At 31.6% G+C, this 23,176-nt stretch overlaps 3 pseudogenes; 2 read left to right on the forward strand and 1 right to left on the reverse strand.

The window, feature by feature from the left end:
- The first annotated feature begins 5,801 nt into the window (after window positions 1-5,801).
- LOC117905753 lies at window positions 5,802-7,727 on the forward strand (annotated as a pseudogene).
- Window positions 7,728-10,092: 2,365 nt separating this feature from the next.
- On the reverse strand, window positions 10,093-11,876 carry LOC117907402 (annotated as a pseudogene).
- A 1,366-nt stretch (window positions 11,877-13,242) lies between these two features.
- On the forward strand, window positions 13,243-13,706 carry LOC117905754 (annotated as a pseudogene).
- The last annotated feature ends 9,470 nt before the right edge of the window (window positions 13,707-23,176 follow it).

Consider the following 23,176-nt stretch of genomic DNA (forward strand, 5'->3'; position numbering starts at 1 on the left):
ATGACTTTTTACTTGTCAGGTCAATAATACCAATTGCCAAATTTTTTTCCTGTAAATATTGATTTGAAATTAATAAATAAGAAATTTTAAAAATTAAAAATACAATTAAAACTAATTAAAATATAAAAATAAAATATTAATTTTTTTACTTTGCTAAATTATGTTAGTAGAAAATATAGATTCAAGAAAGAGTTGGAAATTTGAGAGGCGATATTTTATTTTTTTTAATTTTTTTTCTTTTTTTTGTTTTGACTGTATTTAACATTAATTTTTTTTAATTTTAATTGTATTTAATTTTTAAGTATTTTAGTTTTAATTATTTTTAAAATTTTAAAATTTTCTTATTTTATTATTGATGCCAACTAACAAAATTTTTATTCAATTTTATTAAATAAATATGAGAAGATGAGAATAGGGAATTAGGAAGATTATCGTGGAGAATTTTTCCAAAATTATTTGTATCTCATATTATATAATAAAAAATTTATAATATATTGATTTATATGATACTTTTATTAAATTAAAATGATAAATAATTTTTTTTATATATAATTTTACTTAAAAATTATTTGACTTATAAAAAAAATGTATATATTTTAAAATATTTTTAAATAAATGAATATAAAACTGATTTATAAAAGTTGAGGTTTCTTTTTCTATTTTTTTTCAAATTAATGAGTCAAAACTCACTTTTTTCTATCTAAAAATCACATGTATATTAATAATATAAGAGTTGATTGAAAATGATTTTAAGAAGTGTTTTTAACTTAAAAAGTGTTTTTGAAAAAAAAATAAAAATAGGTGTTTAATAAAATTTAAGAAATATATTTAAAAATCTGGAAAATATATTAAAAAATTACTTGTAGTGTTTTTTTGGAGAAATACTTGATAAACGATTTTTCCTAAAAACGCTTGATAAACAGTTATCCTAAAAACATTTTTAAATTAAGAAAACACTAAACATGTCAAATGTAATCTTTTTAAGTATAACATGGGAAAATGAACACACTCTAAGTATAACATGAGAAAATGTGGATTTACCTCATATATAACATAACAGGTAATGAACATTTCAAATAAAACATAAGTAAACAAGAAATTGTAGGGTTGTCCTCATATAGGTGTGAAAACATCCATGTGAATAACATAATATATAGAGAATCAAGAAACGTTATTGGATCAAAAATAAAGAAAGTTTAATTGTTTGTAAGAAAATGTATGCATCAAGAAGAGCACGAATTGGCCTTTTGCTCTTTATTGTTTCCACAAAGTACTCCGCATCAATTGCCTAACAAAACAAGGGCCCATCATAATATACAAAAAAGTTACTATCTTCGGTGGAACATTAATTATGTACCAATAGTTTTTGCCTTTTAACCCTAAATAGAGATGGGTGAGTGTTCCCATGTAGGATATATATACTCCTCTTAGAGAATGAAATGATAAAATGAGTATTCTAGATTGTTGCAGGGAAAAAAAAAGGTTGTGTTGTTTGATATATTAACATTTGAAAAGAGAAGTAAAGTGATCTATTTTAATCATGTAGATATTGTTTCCTTTAACTGCAATGGATCCTTACTATTTTAAATTGTGTTTTAAAGTTATAATTGCTCATTGGACCTAGAGTGGATAATATCCATATAGGAGGAAGTAAGTTATTACAAATGGTATCAAAGTCGATCTTTAATTTTGATGTAAGCCTTCATCTATTTGACCCCGTAATCTTGTGAGGACATAATGAGGACATCATGTCTGTATGAAAGAGAGGGTTAATTGTAATGTCTTATATATATATATATATATATATATATATAAACATCTCTTAATCATATGGACGTATTTTAAAGTTATAAGTGTTTATTGACTCAAGACAGATAACATCTATATTGAAGGGAGCGAGACATTATAAATGATATCAAAGTTGATCCTTGACTCAGTGTGGGAATTTGTATAGCCCGCAAGAGTTATTTGTCCATCTAAATGCCTTACAATCCTGCGAGACATAATGAAGATGTTATATTTGTTTAAGAGTAGTAATGATATTCTACAATACAATATACACAACATACTTCTCTTAACCATGTAAACATGTTTTAAAGTTATAAAGATCCATTTTACCCAAAACAACTACATAGCTAAAAGTCAGCCATTACAAATAGTATGAGCAAGGATCTTCGACCTTGATGTAAGTCTTTGCTTGTTTAACCTCATAAGGAGTAACATTCCTTTTGGCCTCATAATCTATGGGGCATAATGAGGATGTCATGTTTCCATGTGAGATCAGGGAGGGGGGATTGCGATGTCTCATACCAAATGTGAGGTATATATGTATACCCTATTGACCCATAATGGATCATACTTGCATGGGAAGGAATGGGAAGTTACAAATTTTCAAAGAAGTCTATCCACCGAGGAAAAAATAAAATAAAATGAAAATCTAGAAGGCCTCAAAAAAACACATTCTCAAATTTTAGAAATTATCGCATTAAGAAAATCATGCTTCTATTCAAGCCTAGTTTCAAACAATTCATCCTTTTTAGGTTTTTATTCTTCAATTACAGATGAGCAAACATTCATCAACATTTAGATTGACAAAAAACACATCATTGCCTATCAAATATACAATAAAACTTAAAATATATCATACTAACTAAAAGACTTGCTATTGGATTATGAAATTCATATTCACCAAATTCAAAAAAAGAAAAATAAATGAATAAAGCCTAAATTGAAACAAATTTAAAATTGTTTTTGCATAATTTGAAATTTCTGATCCAACCCTTATCATTTCAGTTCTAATTTACCTTTATTTAAACCTATCCAAACTTACCTATTACGTTTCGATTAATCAATCAGTAACCTTGAGTTTTTAATAGAGAGTAAGTCACCATCTAGAAAGATCCTATGTTAGAATAAAAAGAACAAAATTATCAATACACAAACTATAATGTATAATGTACTAACACTCCCAACTATGTAGATATTATCTACTTTGAACCTAATGAACCCTTATGACTTTAAAACATACCTACAATATTAAAAGGAATACATATGAGCTATATATATAACATCAGAAACCTTTTCTCTCATTCAATATAGGATATCACAATCATTCACTATGAAAATATAAAATCTTTACTATAGACATATTTTAAAGTGTTAAGCTTAGAGCGGACAATATTTGTATGAAAGGAATTGAGTCATTACAAATTATGAGTTTTACTATTTTTCATTTTTAAAAGCAATGAGCTTTTTAATGGAGATTTATCAATAAATATCTTGAAAGTAAAAGAAAAATTAGAGGTTTTTTTTTTTTGTTTTCTAAAGGAAGAGGAAAATACTCTTATAAGGTAATAATTATGGTAAAAAGAATGGACATTTTCTAAAATAATATCTAATTCTCTCCATTATGGTAGAGGAAAATATTCTTATAAAGTTATAAAACCAAGGGAAGATGAATGAGATTTCTATATCAAGTTTTCTCTTGTCAGGTAAAAGCTATATTTTTCTAATCTAATCAATAATCAAGGTAACAAATTTGAATATTAGATAGAGTACTTTGACTTCTATATATATCTCTCTCCATATGTTCATAATATTTTTTAAATTAGGTTGATATATAGTGATAGGACTTTTGAGGCATGGTAGAAGCCAAAGAACATTTCATCTTCATTACCCTATCAATCATCAACCCCACAAATTTGAATGAGTTGTTGTATGAGAGGTGACTTTGACATTGTTGATGAAACTGTATCCACTAATCAAAAGGTCAATTTGAAAATGACTTCTTGTATGAGAGGCGCTTGTTGATGAAACTACATCCACAATCAAAAGGTGTTTAGGTAAATGCAATGAAAATGAGTTTTTCTATATCAAGGCTCCCAAAAGGTCAATTTTGAGATGACAATGAATGAATTTTTTTCTATATATCTATTTATAATCCACCTTGAAAATATATAAATAGAATTAAATTTTAGTTGATTTTTTTTCCTATGTTGGCACATGTAAAATAATATGTAAAATTTACTTCTATAAGGAGTAAGGTATAAAAAAATATTTATAATATTTATTTATTTATAAAATATATGTATTTTTAATATAATTAAAAATTTTAGAAAAATTAAAAAAAATCTCATATTTTTTATGCCTCATGTTTAAACTTTTTATTATGATGAAAATGAAAATATATTTGAATAAATAAGACACGATAAGATTAAGATGCACCGTTGCAAACCAACCCATTACTATGGCTAAGTAGATTAATTGTAATTACTTTGGCGAAGATGATTGATATATATGAGGTGTATTTCCACCCATAAGTTCCAGTTTAGATATATCATATATGAGGGCTCTCTTAAGCCCCCATTCCAAGTGTCTTCACCCATAATATTCGATTTATGGGATTGACATTGGTATCTAAGGAAAATTCTTAGCGAATTCTTAATTTTTAGAATCTTATTTATTTTAAAAAAAAATTAATGGGCGTGTCTCTATTTTCAAGAATGAAAAAAATTCTAATAAATTTATGACGCATGAGCAAAATAAATTTAATTTACTTTTTTTTTTTTTTCAAATGGCCAACTTCTAATATGTCCTATCTATGCCAAAATATAAAAAATTAAGATGTTAAGTTCATTGTATATCTATTTTTGAATTGGTCATTACTAATATCATAAAGAACTTATAAGAAATAAGATGAAAAATGAAGGTCGGGTGATGCAGTGATGTAAGCGAGGAGGTGTGGGTGCAGCCAATGTAGACTTCCGGGTTGGACATGGGTGCAACCATGGTCAATGAAGGTGGCCAATCCATATATACACATCACGTTATTGCATTTTCATCATTAGTAACCTCTGCCAATGGACCTTTACACAATACATATATTATTATTCAACCTCATAATGGGACCTCACGTTTTTCAAACTTTTCTTATTGTGTTTCTATACTTTCTTTATTATTTTTAGCTATTGTGGATTAATTTTTCCTTTTTTCTTATCATTTTTTGTTTCGGTATAAAAATTAGTTTTACCTGATGTGGGTTAATTTTTTTTTTATTATTTATTACTTCATTGAAAGACATTCCTACAAAAAAAAAATAAGTGAAATAATCGAAAACAATTAAAATGTGCAATCTAAAAATACCATTTTTCATGTTTTTTAACTGTTAAATATGTTTTTCTATTTTTTTATTTATTTAAATAAATTTATTAGAAAGGGTTTATGATAAAAGAAAATTGATTCAAGGATTGGTTTTATTTATATTATATATTAAATTATTTCATATTTAATAATTTTTTTTACTATATTAATATAATATTTTAAATTTTTTTTGTTCTAGTTTTTATTTTAATTTTTAGAAGATAAAATGGTTTATGAAACTTAACTAATTGGAAAATATGTATCAAAAATAATTTTGACATATTCACCATAATTTAAAGAAATGTGATAAGAAATTAATATTTTTGTAAAATTTTAAATGTTATTTAACAGCTCATTAATCCTTTATTTTTAATGATCATTAAGGGATTAATGATTATTTAATAGTTCATGCTGAAATCAGAGTTGACATGACAAAGGACTTGGACAGCACAAAATGCAGCAGCCGCCGCCAAATACATAGATATAAGCAGCCTCTCTCTTCTTCTTTCTTCTCTCTAAATAGGCTTCAACACATTGGACTTTCAAGTCTAAACACACTTTGATATTGTTTTCATACTTCATTCTCCGTGGTTTGATTCTTTCGTTCATTGAGTTTTTGAGAAGATAAAAATAAAAAAAGAGAAAGAGAGAAACTGACAGAAATGGAAGGAAAAGTGCAAGGAGAGCAGCCCCTTCTCACACCATACAAGATGGGCAAGTTTCAGCTCTCTCATGGGTACATTTCTCCACTTCCTCTCTTTATTTTCTTGCATTTTCTTTCATATCTTCTGTTTCCACTTGTTGGGGGTTGTTAGAATTTCTGGGTTTGTGCGTGATTCAGAAAATGAGAAAGCAGACAAGAAAAGAAAGGAAAAGAAAGTTTTTGAGAGTGGTTTCTGGGAAAGAAAGAGGGAGGCTGTATACTTGTATTTGGCTGCATTGAGGGAAAATTTTTGTGAATGGGGTTATGAGAAATAAAACTTTTTAAGATTTACAACATCAATTTCCTTTCTTTTCCCTTCTTTTTCTCAACAACCAAACATAGCATGAATTCTGCCTTGAGGGTGCTCCTGTAGCACATGTACATTGCTCCTGTAACATATTCTTTAGATGAATGTGTTAGATTTCTTCGTCTGCAAGTTCTAAACATATCTAATTTTTCTTTCACTCTTAACATTTTGTAGGGTGGTTCTGGCTCCACTAACTAGACAGAGATCTTGGAACAAGGTTCCTCAGCCCCATGCAATCTTGTATTACTCCCAGAGAGCCACTAAAGGGGGGCTTCTCATAACTGAAGCAACTGGAGTTTCCGACACTGCTCAAGGGTAATTACAGCAAACACTACTTTCTCAACTTCTGTTCGTTTTCTAAGTTTAAATAAAAAATATATGGTCAAGTCGATAGATATAAGATTAATTATCTGGTTTGTCCCATCTATGTAGCTATGCACATACCCCGGGTATATGGACAAAAGAGCAAGTTGAAGCCTGGAAGCCCATTGTAGATGCTGTTCATGGTAAAGGCAGTATCTTTATTTGTCAGCTTTGGCATGTGGGAAGAGTTTCAAACACAGGTATGTTCTTGAATAGTTGGGATACTATTTAGACGTGCAAGGAATTCTTTAGGTCTATTTTCTTGATGGAATTATGTGAAGGACACAACTGATTTGATACACGGATAATGTTCTCTAAATCTATCTGTCCTAATATTACTGATCATTACAGAATTCCAGCCAAATGGGCAAGCTCCAATATCTTCTACAGACAAGGCATTGACGCCACAAATCCGAAGCAATGGCTTTGATGTTGCTGAGTTCTTAGCTCCAAGGCTGCTAACAACAGATGAAATTCCTCAAGTTGTCAATGATTTTAGACTTGCTGCAAGAAATGCTATGGAAGCTGGTAAATTCATCCTCTGATACAAATCATGGCTTAACTTTCTAATCAATTTCTTTCGATGCACTGATGATAATATTGTTTACCCAATATATAGGTTTTGATGGAGTTGAGATCCATGGAGCTCATGGCTATCTACTTGACCAGTTCATGAAAGACCAGGTCAATGATCGAACAGACAAGTATGGTGGATCCCTAGAGAACCGTTGCAGGTTCCCATTGGAAGTAGTAGAAGCGGTTGTTAATGAGATAGGAGCTGATAAGGTTGGAATAAGGCTTTCTCCATTTGGCCATCATGCCGAGGCAGGAGACTCCAACCCAACGGCTCTAGGCCTTTACATGGTTGAATCCTTAAACCAATCTGGTGTTCTCTATTGCCACATGGTTGAGCCAAGGATAAGAACAGCTGGAGAAATGTGTGAGTGTCCCCACAGCCTTGTGCCCTTGAGGAAGGCTTTCAATGGCACATTCATAGCCGCTGGGGGTTATGTGAAAGAAGACGGAAACAATGCTGTGGCTGAGGAGCGTGCAGCTCTTGTTGCATTTGGACGTTGGTTCTTAGCCAACCCAGATTTTCCAAAATGATTTGCGCTCAATGCTCCTCTCAACAAGTATAACAGGGAGACATTCTACGCACCCGAACCCATAATCGGCTACACTAATTATCCATTTCTTGAGGATATTGTTGGGTAGATTTCCAAAGGTCTGAAATTGGGTCTGGAATTGTTCTGCCATTGAGTATTATATGTATCTATAACGATCCATTTCCCAACTAAATGGATATTAGTTGTTCGCTCCAAAGTCAAAGGACTCATAGTTTTAAAATAGATTTATATGATTAAGAGGAATTCGTGTATACAGGAATGAAATTGAATTTTACGATTGAGTATTATATGCATATGTACGGATCTGTTTCCAACTAAATGGTTATTTTATGCTCCAAACTCAAACATCTCTCACAGATTGAAGACACATTTATATATTATATATTGTATGCTCCAAAATCAAGCGTCTTTCGCAGTTTTAAAATACATTTATACGCTCCAAACTCAAGTATCTCTCGTGATTTTAAAATATATTTATATGATTAAGATGAGTCTATATATAATATATTCTGTTTTTTACTTCTTTTTTTTTTTCTTGTAAGTTGACTATTGCTTATGAAAAATACAAATCTACTTGTGGGTTGATTATCAAGCATTTTGGCTTCTAATTAACTTGATTTCTCTAATGACTCATAACTCACATCCAATCAAGTTAAAAGGATTTTAGAATTAAATTAGAAAAAAAAAGTATTTCATGTTGGTGTTTTCTTTTTAAAATTTGATTTGACAAAGTTTTTTTTTTATATTATTATTTTTATTTTTCTTTTGAAATTTTGTTTCATTTGATGCCTTATGATTTGTTATATTATTTGGTTTATTATTTTAAATTTTTTTTTATTTGAAGGGCCTACTAAAGTATCATAGCCATGATATGAACAAAATTTTTATAATTTTTTTTTATTATCTTGTCTTTCTTTTTTCATTTGACTCTTAAGTTTGAAATCTATACATAAAGCTAGTTCTTCATTATTATGTAATTAATTCTTCATAAGTTAATAACTCAAGGAATTCTTTTGTTGTGTAAATTTCCAATTCTTTGTTTAACTTTTTTTTTGTCAATAGAGTTGAAAATCTTAAAATAAAATTTTCTTTTCAATAATGACTTCTACAATCATATTTTGTCATGACTTCAACTAAAAACATATCTTTGTATCATTTGATGAAATCTTGAAGAGTTGGACATATAAGATTATTGAGTATTTTTGAAGTTATTTCTTAAAAATAAAATGAATCTCCTATGAAATGTTTTGTTATTGTAAATATTAAATTGTTGATAACATTTATTTCTTAAGTTTGCACAAATGTTTCTTCTTCTTTGACTACTACTTTTCTTGCATTTAACATGAATTCTCTATCATTTTGATTAAAATAATGATCCTACCATTCTTTGAGTACACCAATGAATCCTATTACTAAAGTACCAGCAACATGAAAATCAAAATTATTAGTTTTGATTTTATAAGCATTAACAACTATTATTATTTCATGAAGTAAATTGACTATTTAATGTTCGGCTAGCAACTAATTTATAATTTCTTTCTTCTAATTATACATCTAGAAAAGAAGGTTTTAAATAATAATTTTTTCTAGTTATATAATTATTAGCTATGGTATTGATTTTCTAAATTATTTATTTATGAGTTTTTTTTTGTTATATTTTGAATTTGATTAACTTATTGAGTTTTATTTGAAATATTACTTTTAGTTGATATTTGATGAAGGTCATTAAAATTAAGTTTGTTTAATTTAAGTCGTATTTATTTTAACATTATTTCATCTTGAGAGTTGTACAACATTTATAGAAATAATGTAGTATGTGTTGTGACAAGGATGAAAATATCAGTTTTTACGGATATATTGGTAACTTAATTTTACAGATGTATTAGGATATGTCGAGAAATATCAATGGATATTTTAATACAAAATATCGTTAAGACTTCAATCAAATTCTTAAAAGTGTTGATAAAGGTTCTAAGAAATTGTTGAAAAAGTAATAATAAACATTTTAATATTATTTTGTTATAGAAATTAATATATGTATGAGATAATTATGACATTCAACAAAATGTTCAAAATTTAAAATTAAATTTTATATAAATCTATATAATTTGGATGTATTTACTAACATAAAAGAAATGATAATAAAAGTATAAATATTTTTATTTTAAAATGTTGATAATTTTATTTATAAATTTATATTTAATTATTATAAAAATATATACTATAATTAAAATTATTTTATTTAAAACAATTTTATTCTTATTAATTTATATATATATATATATATATATAAGAATTTATACACATATAATATAATTTATAAATAATATTTAAGAATATTATATATATATATATATAGAGGTAATAGCCTTTTTCTCTCGTGCGGGTATAGCACTTGAGTGCTTGTACAACCACACAAGCCTATATGCTAGGCTACAGGAGATGCATTGAGCTGGCCTGAAACGGCCCATTGATTAGCATTAAAATTTGGAAAGGTTGGCAGAAATTAGCATGAACATGAAACTAAATATCAACATAAGCATGCTGTATAGAATGTTTCTCTGTTGTACTTGTTGAGAGGAGCATTGAGGGCAAATCTCTTTGGAAGATCTGGGTTGGCCAAGAACCAACGCCCATACACAACAAGATCCGCGCCATTCTCTGCCACAGCGTTGTTCCCATCTTCTCTGTCATACCCCCCAGCAACAAGGAATGTACCATTGAAAGCTTTTTTCATGGGCAAAACACTATGGGGACATTCGCATTTTTCTCCGAGTGTTTTCATCCTTGGCTCAACCATGTGGCGGTAGAGAAGCCCATATTTATTCAAGGATTCAACCATGTAAAGGCCTAGAGCTTTTGGATTCGAGTCTCCTGCTTCTCCATAAGTATCACATGGAGAAAGCTTTATTCCAACTTTGTCTGCCCCTATCTCATCAACAACAACTTCAATTACTTCCAAAGCAAACCGGCATCTGTTCTCTAGGGATCCACCATATTTGTCAGTTCGATCATTGACCTGGTCTTTCATGAACTGGTCAAGTAGGTAGCCATGAGCCCCATGGATCTCAACTCCATCAAAACCTACATATTGAACAAGTAATGTTATTGCATCAAAGAAATTGAGGGGCAAATCAAGTGCAGTAGTATTAGGGAAACTACATCCACGAAATGGCTCAATAGCATCACTACAATCATTTTGCAGAACAAGAAGTTCAAATATTTGTTAATCATAGGCTCTAAATAATTCTCAGGGCAAACAGTTCCAACGGAAGTAAGAAACTGAAGTGACTTCATTCACAAAACCATAAGACTAAAATCCAATAATTCAATGGTGGGAATGGCTGCCATTTTCTTAGCTGAGCATTCATGACAATGGGTTTGCACCTTCCAATGCTATGACTTGGCTGATCAAATGTTGTTCACCATCACCAAAATTTATTTTAATTGAAAATATCACATACCAGCTTCAATAGCGTTCCTTGCAGCAAGTCTAAAATCCTTTACAACTTGAGGGATTTCAGCTGTTGTTAGCCGCCGGGGAGGTGAGAACTGGTCAACATCAATGCCATTGCCTCCGATTTGGGTGTCAATGGCTTGTCTGTACAAGAGATTGGAGCTTGCCCGTTTGGCTGGAAATCCGTGTTTGAAAATGTTAATAGGATGGATAAATCAGAGGAGCTATAACCAAACAGAAAATAAACCTTATTTCTCAATAAAATCCGTTCATTCCATCACATAAGCTTGAAAACAAAAAGGAACTAAAAGATTCCATGTCGGCTGCATCCCAACAATTCACGAACTCTTCAATATTCATTTGCATATGCTGTAAGCTAAGGAATGCCTTTCAAATCTACAGCAAATGGTAAGCACAAAACTTACCCGTGTTTGAAACCCTCCCCACATGCCAAATCTGACAAAAAAAAAAAAAAGATACCGCCTTTAGCATGAACAGCATCTACAATAGGTTTCCATGCTTCAACTTGTTCTTTTGTCCATATGACTGGTGTATGTGGATACCTAAAAATATGGAAAATTAAAAAAAAGAAAAAAAAAAAAAAGAAGGCACATCAATATCAGAACACTAGAAAGTATATGCTTAAGCACATCTTGTTTATTTTCATTTAGAAAATGAATGGAACTTCAGAAAATGACTTCTTCTACTATTACCCTTGAGCAGTGTCGGAAACTCCTGTTGCTTCTGCTATGAGAAGACCCCCTTTGCTGGTTCTTTGAGAGTAGTATAAGATAGCATGTGGTTGAGGAACATTGTTCCAAGATCTCTGCCTGGTTAATGGTGCTAGAACAACCCTGAAAAATATGGAGCACAAGGAAATTTAGCTATTTGGGCACTTTCGGCCAAAGAAAACAGTGAATTAACTACTAAAGCTTAACCAGTAGGAGTCTTAAGGGTGACCAAGATGATTAATTAGGTCCCTTTAATTTCACCTGCTGGATTTCTCAGAAACTGAAAACCCAAATAAAGCATCATTGACTCTCCAAATGTAGAAGCCATGGACTCAATCCTAGTTCAAACCAAATCCCGGAATCACAATTTCTTTTCCTTCATAAAACCAGGCGAAGACATCAATCGTACACAGCCTATATTCACTTCTAAACAACAGGGTAATCGGTAATCTAAAAAAACTATGGTTTTAATAGGTCCTCCCTTTTGGACCGTTTGGCCTTTCAAAGGACTGCAGATCACCTGAATTGGTAAACCGGATGAACCGTTGGTCCCTTGTATTTTTTCACTCACAAGCCCACTAAACCAGCCTGATTCTGGCCTTTTACCCCCTCTTTTAAAGGCCCAATTCAAAAGCCGAATCTTTTATGCTACTTGCAAGCCCGTTCTTTAATCCACGTGCAAACATAGAGGAGTTATGTATATAAAGGTCTCCTCAGTCTTATTCTAATCCGATGTGACTTGAACCCAGAACCTGAACCTCAAGGAAGGCCACAAAAGAACCACCATGTGCATGCATTTTCATGTTGAATATGGTAAACAAAATAGCATATTCTTTTTCTTTTTTTTTTGAAAATTTTATAATATTAAATAAAATAATATAAAATTTTTTAGAATTAAAGAATTTAATTTTATTATTGAGAGCGGAGACCGCCATTTAGTCCTTGTACTTTCCCGTCCATATTTCTCCCTCAGTTATTGTCTTAATCATAAACAAAATTTCATTTTCTTGCCCCTTCTTTTCGAGTAGTATAAATAGAGACACAAGATAAGCATTTGTGTGTGCAGCATTTTGTGGGTGGTGCTCAGCTTGGGAGGAAAACAGTAGTGGCTTTTGCGTTTAGTACTTTTGAGAAAGCCTTTGAGTTTCTCATACGCCTTTGCTTGTCTCCTTTGCCTGTCTGTTCATTTCCTTCACTATCATCGCTTAGCTTTATTCCTCCTCTCCGCTCATCTGCAGATATAGTGCTTGGTACAGAGTTGTACAGGTTTCGGGTCGCCGCGGTGTCTGCGATATTTAAGGTATGGTGGTCCTGGAGAATGGGTGGGTACAGTTTTTTGAATTTTTTCGAGGGTTACTAAATTTTGTTTTGCGTTTTTCTTGATGAGCAGAGGTTGAGACAAACGCTGCTCCATGATGAGGACTATCGTGTCTGCCTGCAAGCAAGCGCAGACGCCCCTACTGGATATTTCAGAGCTCAACGTGGAGATCTTCAATCCGCGGCGCCGGAAGGAGAAGGTGGTGTTCGTGATAGGAGCCACCGGCACCGGGAAATCGAAGCTTTCGATTGACGTTTTCCAGCTGAAATCATAAACTCCGACAAAATGCAAGTCTACAAGGGCCTTCACATAGCCACGAATAAGGTGACAGAGGAGTGTCGAGGCGTCCCCCACCATTTGTTGGCGATAGTTGATACTATTACCAACTTTACCGCCACGGATTTCTGCCACCACGCATCACTAGCCATCCAATCCATCACCGCTCGCAACCGCCATCTCATCATCGCCGGTGGCTCCAATTCATTCATTGAAGCTCTAGTGACTGACGTCCCTGAATTCAAGTCAAGGTACGAGTGCTGCTTCAGGGACGTCAGTCACTAGAGCTTCAATGGCGGTTGCGAGCGGTGATGGATTGGATGGCTAGTGATGCGTGGTGGCAGAAATCCGTGGCGGTAAAGTTGGTAATAGTATCAGCTATCGCCAACAAATGGTGGGGGACGCCTTGACACTCCTCCTCTGTCACCTTACTTGTGGCTATGTGAAAGCCCTTGTAGACTTGCATTTTGTCGGAGTTTATGATTTCAGCTGGAAAACGTCAATCGAAAGCTTCGATTTCCCGGTGCCGGTGGCTCCTATCACGAACGCCACCTTCTCCTTCCGGCGCCGCGGATTGAAGATCTCCACGTTGAGCTCTGAAATATCCAGTAGGGGCGTCTGCGCTTGCTTGCAGGCAGACACGATAGTCCTCATCATGGAGCAGCGTATGTCTCAACCTCTGCTCATCAAGAAAAACGCAAAACAAAATTTAGTAACCCTCGAAAAAATTCAAAAAACTGTACCCCACCCATTCTCCAGGACCACCATACCTTAAATATCGCAGACACCGCGGCGACCCGAAAACTGTACAACTCTTTACCAAGCACTTTATCTGCAGATGAGCGGAGAGGAGGAATAAAGCTAAGAGATGTTAGTGAAGGAAATGAACAGACAGGCAAAGGAGACAAGCAAAGGCGTATGAGAAACTCAAGGGCTTTCTCAAAAGTACTAAACGCAAAAGCCACTACTGTTTTCCTCACAAGCTGAGCACCACCCACAAAAGGCTGTACACACAAATGCTTATCTTGTGTCTATTCACACCACTCGAAAAGAAGGGGGCAATAACATGGGAAAAATATGTTATGGGTCTTTGATAAGCAAATAACTAGGATTTTAGAACCCAAGTTTACTATTTTTAAGTTAAGTACAATGATCCCAAAAATAATTTGGATTTTGAGCACTCCGGGTTGAGGTGTGATTTCATACCCAAATTGCCCTCCCCATTCAGCCATGTCAGCGTCCACATCTGATAAATAAAAAAAAAAACAAAGAACCAAAAAACAATACATCCCTCCTCACATTTCTCTCTATCTTAACTTTCTCTCCATCAGCACTGAACTCAAAGACTCCATCTGTTCATCTCCCTCTCAAAACCCACCATTTCTGAAACCCTAACCTCCGCCTGGTCTTCCTCTCAACCTGAAAAACCTAAATCCTGTGAAGCCTAACCTGTTATTTTCCTATATATCCCTGAAATCTCAAGAATCCCGAGAAACCAACCCTAACCTCTTCTTCGTGAGTTAACAACGTAGCTCGGAGAATGTGGGGAAACTGTAGCTGCTCTCTTTCTCTGTAACGCCCAAGTTTTTTTAAGGGTAATTTAGGAAATTATTAATAATAATTAAATTAGTTAATTAATTAATTTAATAAAATGAAATAGGGATAAAAATGTAATTTTACGAATAAATACCCTAGGTATAAATTAGAAATTCTACTCTTTCTGTTCTTTTCTGAATAGCATTCCTGTTCGCAGAATTCCAAAGAATGTAAGGTTGGAGTCAGATTTCAAGGTTGAAGAACAGATCTCTATAGATAAGATTCTAACCCCTAGTTTAATATTTTAGATTCATTGATTAATTTCAAACACATTAGATATCTTTTGGAAAACCCAAATCTAGATTAGGGTTAGCTTATTTTTTTTTTTTAATTCGTTTTAATATCAATAGTAAAAAAAAAAAATTTAAGATTTTGATTTATTGTTGGAATTTGGGAGATCTTAAGTTTTTTTTTAGATAAAAAAAAAAAAAAAAAAAGGTTCCTTGGAAGGTTTTGATTTTAGGTTAGGGTTAATTTTATTAAAAAAAGAAAAAAAAGAGTAAATAAATATATTGTTATTTGTGGTTGAAGGGATTAGAAAAAGTTAATAATAATAATAATAATAATAATAAAAAGAGAACCCATGTACTAGAACAAAGAATAGAAAAAAAAAAAAACAAAACAAGAGACGCGTGTGCACACTAGAAGGAAAAAAAAAAACAGGTGGGGCGTGACAGAGTGCTATGGAGGCTTTTATATATATATATATATATATAAAAGGAATCATAATAATGATGATGGCAATGAAAAAAAAAAAAAACCTTGCTTTGTTTTATTGGTTTGGTGTACCCGAGACAAGTGGGTAATGGTTTGGGTGACTTTTGAATTGGTTAATTAATCAAATAATAATATTTAGTTTTAGATTAATAAATAAGATAATAGTAATAATGGGTTTTTTTCTTTCTAATAAATAGAATGAGAGATTTAGCAAAGTATATACATATAGAATTTTATAATGAAATAAAATTGTAATTTAATTAAATTAGTAATGTGTTATTAGAAACAAATTGGGAATTTATTAGTTTTATTTAAATAAGGAATAGATTAGTTAAATTATAGATAAATAGTAATAATTGTTTCTCTTATGTTATATTAGGTGAAGAGTAGATTTTTCCAGAATTATATTTTTTCCCAAGCTTTCAAGGATTTCTTTTGAGGTAAGGGAAATTAATGCAGTTGTTTTGTTTTTTTTAGAAACAAATTTTTATATACATCATTTGGAAATATTTTGAGTTATTATTCATTTTATGCATGGATCAAATATGTTTTACATGAAAAGTATGTTAGAACCTTACATTTTGTTTATAACAGAGAAATGTGGAGATATTATGTTTTTCAAATTTGAATAATTGAAATAAGTGTTTGACTCTGGTTTGTTTGGCTCTTGTCAATGGGATATAATAGTTGATCTTTACATTTCTTGGTGGGGAATGTAATTGATTTGGACCCCAACCTCTAGGGGTTTGGTTAGAGGTTACTAGTACTAGTAGTGTTTGGTTACATCCACCTTAAAGGAACAATTTGAGGCTAGCCACCTATTTGAAAAGTCCCACCTAACTGGGCACCATTTGATGTTTGATGACCAGAGTAAATAATTAATTTGAATGTTTTGATTGGATTTGATATGAAAATGTTTGAATCAGAAATGAATGTATTGACAAAACCGACTCAAAGGTTTATGAAAATAATTAGTTAAAATATCTCCTATTTTGTAAGTGAACTTGAAATATTTGATCCATGGACTGCATTAATGTTCCTTATTGGGCTTTGAGCTCATTTCCCTTGTTGATAATTTTTCAGGTACCCTTAGTTCGGGCGAGGAGTGATGGCTAGGTCGGGAAATGGTCATCATTAGGATTTTTCTTAGGATGTTATTGTTGAACATTGTTAGCTTATAAGTTTATGCTCATTTGGATTATTTAGTTTTTGGAAGCTATTTAGATATTGAGCTTTTAAATATTTTTTTTATGATAGTTTGAAGTTGAGATTTGGAGATTATAAAAATTTGTCAGTACTTGATTTGTTGAGTTGCAATCTATTTGGATAATGGATTTTGGTTGATGGATGCTTAGTTCTAAAATTAAGCTTGAAGATTTTAGAATTTTGTTCCGCTACTCTGAACAGGTATTTGGTAATTGGTTACTTCCAGTTACAATATGATTGTTTGGGTCAGGTTATACTTTAAACCTTCGGGTTTGAGGTGTAAAATGACCGTCACACCCTTGGAGTGGGTCTTGGGGCGTGACATTCTCTCTATCTAAAGATCCAGCTCCAAATCTCTATCTTCATCACCATCATTAGGTGATTATGTTCTTGACTAGTCATTTGAATCATGTTTCGCTCCCTCATTTTCTGTTTTTGTTGATGTATTTTTTGTGTTGATTTATTTATGGTTTATTTGTGTTGGTTTATTTTCACATTGATGCAGGCGAGATTATGTAGGGTTACAACATTTTTGGAATCCAGGTATTATGATTCGATTTAGGTTTTGAGTGGTGCACATTTGGAAACAAATAGGCTATAAATTTCTGAACTTTAAGTCTCTGATATTACAATTAATAATTGTTTTTGGAGATATGTGTCATGCTAGGCTGATAAGAGCATATCTTAAGATTACTTCTTATTTTCATATGAATTTTCATGTCAATATAAAGTTGAACAATCTTCTCCATGGTTTAAAATTGAACAGCTTGTATGAAATAGTAATAATAATACATAACACTTACAAATGAGTTAAGAATTCACCTCATAAACTAAAGCACCAAAATTTTAGGCCATGAGAGCATTCAAAAAGGTTAGTGAATTCTATATTATAGTATTTCAATGTGTGCAGAATGGTCATCTTTAATAACCCATTTAGGAGTGGGGGGAAGAGTAACCAACCATAACAAAAACAGCCATGGCACGGGACTTGAGTTTTCGGTTCTTCTCCAAAGAAACCTTTTACTATTTTAAGAGTGACAACAGTTTCTGAGCTAATGGGCTCTATATACTCACCAAACTCATAGCAAAGCTGGAGGGAATAAATGGTAAACAATGAAATGAAAGAATTCATATATAACATCAATAGGTATCAAATCCTTAGTCTCTCATTTCTGTCTTCACTCTTTACAGGAAAAAAATCTCTAAATTTAATGTCAAAATGAAAATATTATTAGTTTAAGTTTCACTAGCAAAGATTTCACCAGAGAGGTTCAAGCTTTGAACATTGAGAGAGGTAACAGAGAAATGTGGAAGCGTTGGATCTTGAGGTGGCAACAGAAAATGCGGCGAAAACAGTGAGGAAGAGGTGCTGCCCATGGTAGGTATGACAGTGAGTGGGAGAAAGACGATTTGAAGGGAATGCTTGAGTTTCTTTCGTTGAATCAACCATCTCAGGTTCAAGTTAGGGCAAAATGAGAGGAAGACATAAATCTTGTTTTAGAATTAGGGAAATTTCAAATGACGCTCTGTTCGAGTGATGAAAAAGTCAATGAAAGAGAGAAATGTTGTTTGGGAAATTTCAGACTGCAATAATGCAACAAGGATGCTGATATGGAGATTGAGTAAGGGTAAAGTGGGTATAAAAAGACCACTCAACACAGAGTACATAAAAATCATATATTTTATCATATTAATGGGGGAATCTTGGATTTCCAATTGGGAAAGTTGTGTTTCGGGAGGCCCATTTACCAATAATATTGTTTTCAAAACCCAAGTTTGCATAACCCAAGATATGTCCACTAATTGAAATTTTTTTTCCTTTTCATGCACTCTGGTGTGAGGTGTTATTTCATACCGAAAATGCCTTCCCCTTGGGCCAGCTTAGTGTCCACATTAGGAACCTAAAAAAGGCCAAACTCCATCTCTATAGCCAATGCGCAATTTAATAAAGACTCAAATGTGAACCAGAAAGTTATGAAATCTAAAAGCCGATCACAAAAAACACCCGAACTCGACTAACACTGTTACTGGCCTTTCATTGATTTTCATGGGCATGAGGTATGTGGGTCTTAGTGAATCATGTTTTTCTTCAGTGGGTATGGATTATTTTCGAAGTGTTCTATGATCTTCTTGCTCTTATCATGGGTTACTTCCGAAACTTGAATGATAATGGTGTTGGATTACAATATTTCCGAAATTGTCGAATGATAGTTTGACTGCATTCTTGTGGGGTTTTTCTATTTGTTTCTTTTTTCGTTTATTAATTGTGTTGCAATTTGTGGTTTCGTACAGGAGAGTGGCTTTTGCTTTGTGTGAACTGTGAACTGTGAATTGTACATGAACATATTAGGGATTTTTTTTTTTATTATTATTGGGAATAGTTTTCTAGGATGGTTAAGTATGAAGTCTTTGAGAAGATCTATACCAGAAATCATGTGAGGGAAATCCTAAGTTGATCGTAGTGTGTGAATAATGATTAAGGGAAAGTTGTGTTTCGGGAGGCACATTTACCAATAATATTGTTTTCAAAACCCAAGTTTGCATAACCCAAGATATGTCCACTAATTGATTTTTTTTTTTTTTTTTTTTCCTTTTCATGCACTCTGGTGTGAGGTGTTATTTCATACCAAAAATGCCTTCCCCTTGGGCCAGTTGAATGTCCACATCAGGAACCTAAAAAAGGCCAAACACTATCTCCGCAGCCAACGCACAATTTAATAAAGACTTAAATGTGAACCGAAAAGTTATGAAATCTGAAAGCCGATCACAAAATCTTGTTTTGATTGGGAATAGTTTTCTAGGATGGTTAAGTATGAAGTCTTTGAGAAGATCTATACCAGAAATCATGTGAGGGAAATCTTGAGTTGATCGTAGTGTGTGAATAATGATTAAGCATGATGGATTAAGTGTTTCAAATGTACCATATTGATGGCAACATCTTGCGCAAATGGTGCCTTAAATTCCTGGGTACCGGGTAATGCTAGCTGATAGGATTGTTGAATTCACCTATTCCTAATAGCCTGTGTGGCTTGTTTAAAGATGAATGGATTATATCAATTTTTTGGTTGCAAATGACTATTTATTTGTCTATTTATTTATTCTTTTCTTAACTTTTTCCCCTTATAATCCATTATCACAAACTGTTTTTGCACCCTATTCAGTCTTTATTTAACAAAATTCCAATTGATTTCGTGTTGCAAATGTGTAGTTTCCTCAGCATATACAATTAGTTACTCAAAATTGACATCAAATAAGAGAAGGCTTAGAAGGTGTTTGATAAAACTTAATACTTATTACTTAATGACTTAAATTAACTTTAAGTTAAATTATACTTGTTAATTTAAAACTTATTACTTAATTCTTATTTTAAGCATTAAGATTGTTTGATAAAATTAACTTAAAATTTATTCTAAATCATAAAATTGACATATTTATCCTCATAAATTATAACTAGGCCAAAGCAGGTTGAGTAACAATGAAGGTTGTGGAGTAACAAAAGAGATCATAGAGGTAATTAGAATGAATGGAGATAAAATGTAAAATGAAAATATGAACTTAAAAATAAGTTAATTGTTTTTACTTATTACTTTTAAGTTGTTTTTTTTACTTTAAGTCATATTATTAATCTATTTTACCAAACATACTTAATTTACTTAATAACTTAAATTAAGTTATTAAGTCATGTTAAGCTATTAAGTTGGTTTACCAAGTGCCTACTTAGTGTTGCCATTTCATTGGTTGGAAATTCTGAAGTATGTCTTACCTATGTCGCATCTATCCCACTGCTAAAAATTAACTTTTCACATTTTTGTCTCTCATGCTACCTATGGAGTGATTCATGGATATTTTGTAAGGTGGTCTTTATAGATGAATCTATAGTTGGATTAGATCTTGTTTTGAGAACTAGTTTATGAAACGTTCTAAAGAATGCAAAGCAAAATCGAACAATTATTTTGACAAGTAATCTCTCCTTACTATATTTGGACTTGCATATATAATATGTAAACTTTTTTATGAGTCTCTTAGTCATATATGGTCTCATCCATACTATATTTTGTCATTATTATAGAAGAAAATCATTTGCTATTACTTTTTACATAATGATTTCATTGCTCAAAAATTTTCAACACATTGAATGGAAGAGCATGGTTCAAAGTCGATCATTGATTCAGTAGGTCCTATGACTAGAGTTATTTATATCGTTTTATAGATTTATATATTAGTTTAACTAATTTAAAATATCTACAAATTAGTTACTTTAAATAATTTTTAAACAACTTTTTTAATGATGAATATGTATTAAAAATTTAAATTTAACTTAAATTATTCTATTAAAATTCAAATCTTAATAACTTCGTTCAAGAGTTATTAATTAAGGAAGTTGCTAAAGAGAGTTTAAAGAAAATAATTTGAAAATATCATTTGGATGATATTTTTTCCATATTTATTTTTAAGAAAATTGAGCTCAGAACATGAAAAAGGTAAAAATAAAAAAACATTTTTTTTAAAAAACATAAAATTAAAGATTTTCAAGACCAAAATAAAATGAACATAAATATTATTGGCATAAAAAATATTAATATAAATAAAACATTGTCTCATATTGTTAGAAAAATTAGTCTAATCCAACCTATGGCAATCACTTTAGGGGGGGGGGGGGGGGGTGTGAAAAAGGTGATGGTCTCTTTTTGCAAATTTAAACTATGTGAATATAAGAGACAAATATATGCAAATATATAATAAAAAAATATAAAGACAATTGCATATAAAGTAAAAGACTAGGGAAGAGAGAATGCAAACATAAGATTTTATAGTGGTTCAGCGCAACCCGGTCTACATCCACTCTCCTCTAGCTTCAATCCCAAACTTGAGGCTCTACTAATTCAAGGCTTCCAAACCAAGCCTTTAAGCAATACAATTGGATTATGGTTCTAATCCATCTTCTTGGACTTTTGGCTCCAAACACCCTTTACACTTCTCAAAGACATCCCACTCTTGAACAACCACTTAAGTGATACCCACACTTAAGAATCTTCCTCTCAAAGATATACAAATAATTGATCTCACAAAATCTTAGTACAAAAACTTTAAGCTCAAATGATACAAGAAAACTAGGATTGAAAGGTGCACTAAGGATATGCAAGTTTTAGAACAATGGTGCACTCAAAAACACTCTTCCAAGGCTCAAATATATTCAAGAAAGGTTTAGGAAGGTTAATCTCATGAAACAATAAAGATTGGAGCCTTTTTATAGAAGAAAAAAGACAAACTAGCCGTTGGGGGTTTGACCGATCGAGTTAGGGGTTGACCGGTTGACTAGCCGTTAGCATTTAATGCTTGGTAGGTGACTGTTGGACCTCGACCAGACCTCAACTAGTTGAGGTTCAACCTTGACCGGTTGAACACTTGTTTTGGAAAAAAGAGAAAGTTTTTTTGCACCCTCGACCGGTTGAACTAGGAGTCGATTGGTTACTGTTCATACCCTTGACCGGTTGAGCTATTTTTGGCTCAAAAAACCAGCTTTTTCAACTTAAAACCTTTTAAACGAGTTGGAAAAACATTTGACACAAGGTTTTAGTTAAAAACATTAAATTGTCCAATTTTAAAAAATATTTAAAACAAAATAACTCTTGAATGATTTTGGTGCATAAGTAAAGAATGTAATGCATGAAAATTCTAATGCACCAACAACCTTACAAAGAGATCTTATGAAGTCTGGGTCTTGAAAAACACTTCTTTTTGAGGTGGTCTTCTTCTTCATGATTTCTCTTTGGCTTGATTTGTCTTTGTGATTGCCACTTTGGAAATTGTCTTGTCTAATCACACTTGAAATATAATTATTAGTTCTAAACTTTGTTTTATTATCATCAAAACTGAGATTAATCAAACCTTGGTTTCACACACATATATTTGAAAGCAAATATTATATATTTTTATTAATATTTTATCCATTTATTAGATTAGATTATTATAAATGAATATATTTGTTTTATTAAAATAATTTACTTGATTAATAATAAATATATTAGAACATTTTATTAAGGAAATTTAAAATAAAAATTAAAAAATAATGAATTGATACAATATAAAATTATCCATCATAAAAGGAATAATATTATCCATTATAATAATATATCTCATAACATAAGACATTTAAATTTTATAAAATTTTACTTATATATATATTTACAATGTTTATAGTTAAATTCAAACAAAATTTTACAAATTTTATTTTT

Source organism: Vitis riparia, chromosome 18 (assembly GCF_004353265.1).
Source record: "Vitis riparia cultivar Riparia Gloire de Montpellier isolate 1030 chromosome 18, EGFV_Vit.rip_1.0, whole genome shotgun sequence".
NCBI lineage: Eukaryota > Viridiplantae > Streptophyta > Magnoliopsida > Vitales > Vitaceae > Vitis > Vitis riparia.